We start from the raw sequence: 6,537 nt of genomic DNA, 5'->3' as shown, positions 1-6,537 counted from the left end.
AAAGAAAGTTTGCAAGGGACTACACTTGATTGGGAAGGCTTGGGCCCAATGAAGTAAGGTTCCAGGAGGAGCCTAGATATCCCCTGGATTGCCAGCTGATCCAGAGTTCCCTCTAAACTGAGTTAGTGTGAACTGGCTCACAGTTTTTAAACATCTGGCTCACACATTTTTGCCTTAGCTCAAGGAGGATGGCTCCAGTGCTGCTGTAGCATTGAAGTGCTATATTGGTCTAGCGCTATAACGCTCAACTTAGAACATTAAAAAAACCAGTTTTAGGAAGACTGTGTGGCAAAAAAGAGTGGGGGGAAAGGCACAGCACTGTTTGAAATGGCCACATTGCTTCAGAGACAGCTAATTAACAGAATGAAATTTGCTGTATGAAACATCTGTCCCTGTATTGCTTTATTCAGAACTGGGCCAACAATGGATAACATCTGGGGCCTATATTACTTGTAATTATTTGACTAATACGACACATCCAATTTTCTTTTCTTTGGCCCCGGTCACACAGGCTGGATATCGCGGGGGGGGGGCGTGGCTGTTTTCCCCAAAGCAAACTACCGCGTGGCAGCCAGATCAAACGTCCCGCCCGACGTCCCGTGGTTGGGGGGAGGTGCCGATCATACCTCACTCCTGCGGCGTGGCAAAGAAGCGGCGCCGTGGGGGTTGTGTTGGGTTTTTTTAACCCAAGTGTTCGCATGCGCCATTGGGTGCTTTTGTGCACCCGTGGAGACTTGACAAAAACAAAAGGTTTTCACGACGGGACATGGGCGGGTGCCGGATGCCACGAGCTAACACCGGAAACGTGATCTGACGCCCCCCTCCGCCCCGCCGTTTCCGGAAACTAGTACCTTGGAGGTACTAGTTTTTTACAGCGCATCTTCGGAGTGAAGCCTCGGGTGAGCCATGGGAGCTCTACGCTTCCCAGATGTGGCAGTGAGATCTTCCGTCTCTCTAGCGTGCCTAATGCTCCGTGAGAGTGGGGCCTTTGTTAGCTAGAAGACAGAGAGTTAACATATGGGCTAGCTAACAAAACTGAAGAATAAAGGAATTAGGAAGAGAAGTGTCTGTATTCTGCAACTATAATATTCCAGATAACAGAACATTAATGTTTTATTTTTAACTTTGCTATGTGTGTGTGCATTAGGGGTAGCAGCAGTCTTTTTAGGGCTTACTCTGCAGTTTGGTGAATGCCAGTGACATAAAATGACTAGACAAATTCATGGAGGACTGGTCTATTAACAACTACTAGACATGATGGCAAGGTAAAACCTTTAAGAACATAAGAACATAAGAGATGCCAATGTTGGATCAGGCCAAAGGCCCATCCAGTCCAACACTCTGTATCCCACAGTGGCCAGAAATACCAGGTGCCATCAGGAGGTCCACCAGTGGGGCCAGGACATTAGAAGCCCTCCCACTGTTGACCCCCCCCCAAGCACCAAGATGACAGAGCATCACTTGCCCCAGAGTCCCTATCTATACCTTGTGGCTAATAGCCACTGATGGACCTCTGCTCCATATGCTTATCTAATTCCCTTTTGAAGCCGTCCATGCTTGTAGCCACCACCACTTCCTGTGGCAGTGAATTCCAAGTGTTAATCACTCTTTGGGTGAAGAAGTACTTCCTTTTATCCGTTCTGTGCATGCATAATGGCCCAAAGAAAAGAAACATAGCACAACAAATCTTTTCATTCATAACATATGACTGTAGTTACTTTTAAACCTGATTTGCATGCTGCCAGGAAGAAGCTCAGTTTTATCTTTATATTCAGAGGAAATATACCTCTGAATCCGACCTGCTGAGGGGGGTAATAACAGGGAGACACTGTTGCTTCTCTCCCTGCTCTGACCTTTCTAGAGACATTTGGTTGGCCAGTAGCTGCAGAATAAATACACTGGAGGAAAAAGAGTGGTGCGTAAGGTGGGCTCAGAATCGTAAGTCTCTGCTCTAAAAATCTGCAGTAAAATGTGCATGCATAATGGCCCAAAGAAAAGAAACATAGCACAACAAATCTTTTCATTCATAACCAGGGCTCTAGTCGGGGGGGAGCTCTCAGGTACGGAGCTCCGGAAGAGAACCTCTAGGGGGCGGGGCGGTCACGTGGTGAAGCCCCGCCCCCTTCTTTACCCCGCCCTCTGCTTCGATCCTCATTCCGTTTGGGAATGAGGATGAAGCAGGAGGGTAAGTAGCCGGGCCTTCTGACACACTTCCGGTGATGTCAGGGGGTGTGGCCGTCACTTCCGGTGATGTCAGGGGGCGTGGCATATGCAAATAAGTTATGCTAATGAGTTATGCTAATGAGCTCCGGCAGCTCTTTTTCTACAACAAGACCCCTGTTCATAACATATGACTGTAGTTACTTTTAAACCTGATTTGCATGCTGCCAGGAAGAAGCTCAGTTTTATCTTTAAACCTCAGGTCTTTGAGGCTGCACTAAAAAAAAAACCCTGTCACAGGAATATTTGCCAAAGCACCCCATTCTCAACCTGACTGATCTCCAAAATGTATCTTAATTGGAGGCTGAAATCCTTACTTCTGACCTAGTGGCAGTGCTGATATTTTTATCTCAAACAGACAACTGCACAAATCTACATGATGAAATACCATACAGTTGAGACAAACATCATGATGATGATGTAATAACAGCATAACATTTATGGCATACGTTCCACTATTTTTTATGATAATGATATATAACTAAATGTGTTACATTTTACTGACCTACTTCGAGCCATTTAAAGATGTTAACAAATGTAAAGCCATTTGAAAAGATGCTGCTGCCTGATTCTTGTAAGCATTTCAAAGAGACACAACTGCATTTACATTTGCTTGGCTCCACTGACTTCAACAGGCCTAACAGTGCAATCCTAAACAGAGTTGCACCCTTTTAAATCCATTGAAGTCATTGGCTTAGAAGGGTGCAACTTTGCTTAGGATGGCACTGTAAATAAAAAATACAAATCCAGGAGCTTAATTTTTTTAATTGTACTATTTATCTGGACTCTTCACTAACAACACAGACTATTCTAGGAATAGAGAGGAAAAGCAGAACTATCTGAAGACTAGGCTACTGTTCTACACAAGGTACTTACTCTGAAGTTCTACTGAGATTAATGAGATTTATTAAAGTGTAAATGTATTAGAACTGGGGTCTATGCATCATTTTTAGTGACAGACCCTGACCTGAGAATAGTGATTAATACAATTAAAACCAAATTATCTAAAAGAGCAGAAGAAAGACAATTCCTGACAAGTGGTTTAACTACATTTTATGAACTCCTGTTTCCACTGTAGTTGTTTTCCACCTGAGGTTAAAGTGACTATGGGTTATGACCATTAACACAGTAATTGGCAGGCACATGAACAGTGTTGATTTTTAAAAATCAGCTGTTATTTTTATGAAGAGCATATCATGCAATAGTTATTCACTACTAAAGGCACAAAATGTAACTAAAACAAAGTTTCTTCAGTTATTTTCACAAAGTTACATTATATTTTCAACTGTGTTTTGCACATACATTTTTTTTCTGTACATGCACAGATACACCTGTGTTAGATGTGTATTTTGGACTGATTCTGACATAAGCATGTTTTCATTTTGAAAACAAACATTGCTTTAAGAGTTTCAGTTTAACAAAAACAGTTGTAGCTCATATTTGAAATTGATTATTCTCAGCCTCAAATATTTCTGGACACATTGGCTAAGATATAGTTCCTGTTGTGAGTCACTGACTGATTCCACCAAAGATTTAAGGATACGAAAAAGGCCATTTACGTCCTGGTGTGTATCTGTATGATTCATATGGTAGCACTGGCAGAAGTGAAACCCAAATGTAAAAAGCCAGCATTCTCCGCAGCTTCTTCCCTGTCCAATTTATCTATTCAATGGGCATTCTGCTCTTCCTCCAAGAAAATCAGAGCAGCATTTTAACCTCATAACAATTTTGCAAGGGAGATGAAGCTGGAAGATAATGGCTTGCTCAAAATCAGCCAGTGAGCTTTGTGATGAGCAGGGTGTTGAACCTGAGTTTGGAACCCGATGCCATTGCACCACTCTGGCTGGCAGCAGCATGAGGCTGAATCTGCTCTCTAAAGTACAAGCTAAACATAACTGGAGGATTTGAACATTCAGTAGCAACTGTTCAGCGTGAGATACAAAGGCACAAAAGGAGGAAGTTCATCATATCAGAAAAACAAACAAACTCCCTGAGTAGGGAAGACAGCATCTGGAGCATTAATTGTTTTGATAAGAATATTACTGTTTCATACAATAACTGACTGCCACAATTCAGCATCTTCCATTCTAAATACACTTAGCTTTAGTTCATATTTTTAATGGTAGTGATCATCTTCAAAGCATAACTCAATTCAATGCAGTTTATTCAAAAATCTCCCACTCACTTCAGAAACTCCCATGAAAACATGCATGTTAACCTATGACGAAAGGTTAAAGCGCTTGGGGCTCTTTAGCTCAGAGAAATGACGGCTGAGGGGTGACATGATCGAGGTTGATAAGATTATGCACGGGATAGAGCAGGTAGAATTTCTCAAAATACAAGAACTCGTGGGCACGCCATGAAATTGCTGAGCAGTTGGGTTAGAACAGATAAAAGGAAGTACTTCTTCACCCAAAGAGTGATTAACGCATGGCATTCACTGCCACAGGAGATTATGGCGGCTACAAGCATGGGCGGCTTCAAGAGGGAATTAGATAAGCATATGGAGCAGAGATCCATCAGTGGCTATTAGCCACAAGGTATAGATAGGAACTCTGGGGCAAGTGCTGCTCTGTATTCTTGGTGCTTGGGGGGGGCAACAGTTGGAGGGCTTCTAGTGTCCTGGCCCCACTGCTGGACCTCCTGATGGCACCTGGTATTTTTGGCCACTGTGTGACAGACTGGATGGGCCATTGGCCTGATCCAACATTGGCTTCTCGTATGTTCACTTATGTTCTTATGTGTATCTTGGCATTTTCCCACAGCACTAATGTTTCCAGGTGGTCTCCAGGCCCAGCACTGACCAGAAACACACACTGCTTGTTCTCAGCAAGACAGCTGCATCATGATCCCTAGCAGTTGTTGTTTTGTTTTTTAATTTTGTTTTTATTGTGTTTCAAAAGTTTTAATGAGTTTGAATTCTATTTTGTATGTCTCCTTGAATATTAACATAGAAAGTTGATAATTAAACATCCAAGCTATATCAGTTTTACTGGAATTCACTTTCAAGTAAACATGGTTAGGACTTGGCTATTTACATACCTGAAGGTTAATGCAGAAGAGACTGTACTACCCAATGTCACATAAGATATATAGCACCTTGGATACTATCCTTTCAAATGACAGGCAATGACCCTGATTAGCAGATGATTCAAGCACAGACAAACGGAAGCTCTTTGAGCAATACCAAATCAACTTATCTTGAATTTATTACCACAGGATGTAGTCAGGGCCACTAGCTTACTTACGCATTACCCACATTCATAGTTAGTGCTGATTAGCCATGATACCTAAATGAAACCTCTATGTTCAGACAAAATATCCCTCTGAGCTAGTTACAATCAACATTAAATAAGTTTATCACTATCATCAGCCCGATGGTGAGGTTCTCACGGGCATCCAGCTGTTCCTGTTGGAAACAGAATACCCGGCCAGTTGAACACAGATCTGATATAGCCAAGTAATTCTTACCTTAAGCCAGTGATATAATGTGCTGAACATATGTATTAACTTGGTTTATGGTTCACACCATCCTTCACTCTGCTCAAACTGGGCAACCCCCTCAACACAACACCCTTGCAAATATTTAAAGTAGACTCTCTTTTCATTCTTAACCTACCAAAAGCCAATCAAAATACAAGTCTGCCAGTTCTAAGATGAAAGGGTGGGAGGAGAAAGGAGAGGAAATCACATAATTGCCAGCCTGTTTGACAAATGTAAGGTGAAAAGTTCTACCTTGACTTAACAAGACAAACTTTTCTTTACAGTTAAGCACTTTACACAGCTTTTCTGGCAATGCCACTGAAGAAGGACCACTGTTAAGTGGGATGGGTCCTATCATGTCCTTAAATCATTACAGGGCACATTATTGAGAAACAGCACTTTTAAACACAGCGGGTCATAACAGCTTTGCACTTGGGTCACAAGTACGATGCCAGCGGGTGTCCCTCGAGCAACTTAAGGACTCATCAAAGAGGCTGTCTATGATGAGAAAGTCGCTGCCAAGACAAAGTAATCCCAACTTTCTTGAATAAGCAGACGAGCCGGAGACCTTTTTTTTTTAATGCCGCGCTGTGCCTTTAAGCCGCGCGGATGAGACCGTCCTACGCTTTCTTCTGGGACTTATTTCAGCCAGTCCCCCCGCACTGGGGCCAAGCGGCGCGCTCGGCTAACTTGCGGGGAGCACCTGCCTGCCTGGCCCCGGCCCCTGCGGAGCCCCTTAACAAGGCCGTAGGAATCGGCATGCAAAGAGAGGGGAGAGCAGCGTGCCCCCATCGCGGAACTCTCCCTTGCCGGCGCAACTGCGGGCGGCGAGAG

This window comes from Gekko japonicus, unplaced genomic scaffold (genome assembly GCF_001447785.1).
Source record: "Gekko japonicus isolate JY-2015 unplaced genomic scaffold, Gekko_japonicus_V1.1 scaffold2572, whole genome shotgun sequence".
In the NCBI taxonomy this organism is placed as follows: domain Eukaryota; kingdom Metazoa; phylum Chordata; class Lepidosauria; order Squamata; family Gekkonidae; genus Gekko; species Gekko japonicus.
This window is presented reverse-complemented; position numbering follows the sequence as displayed.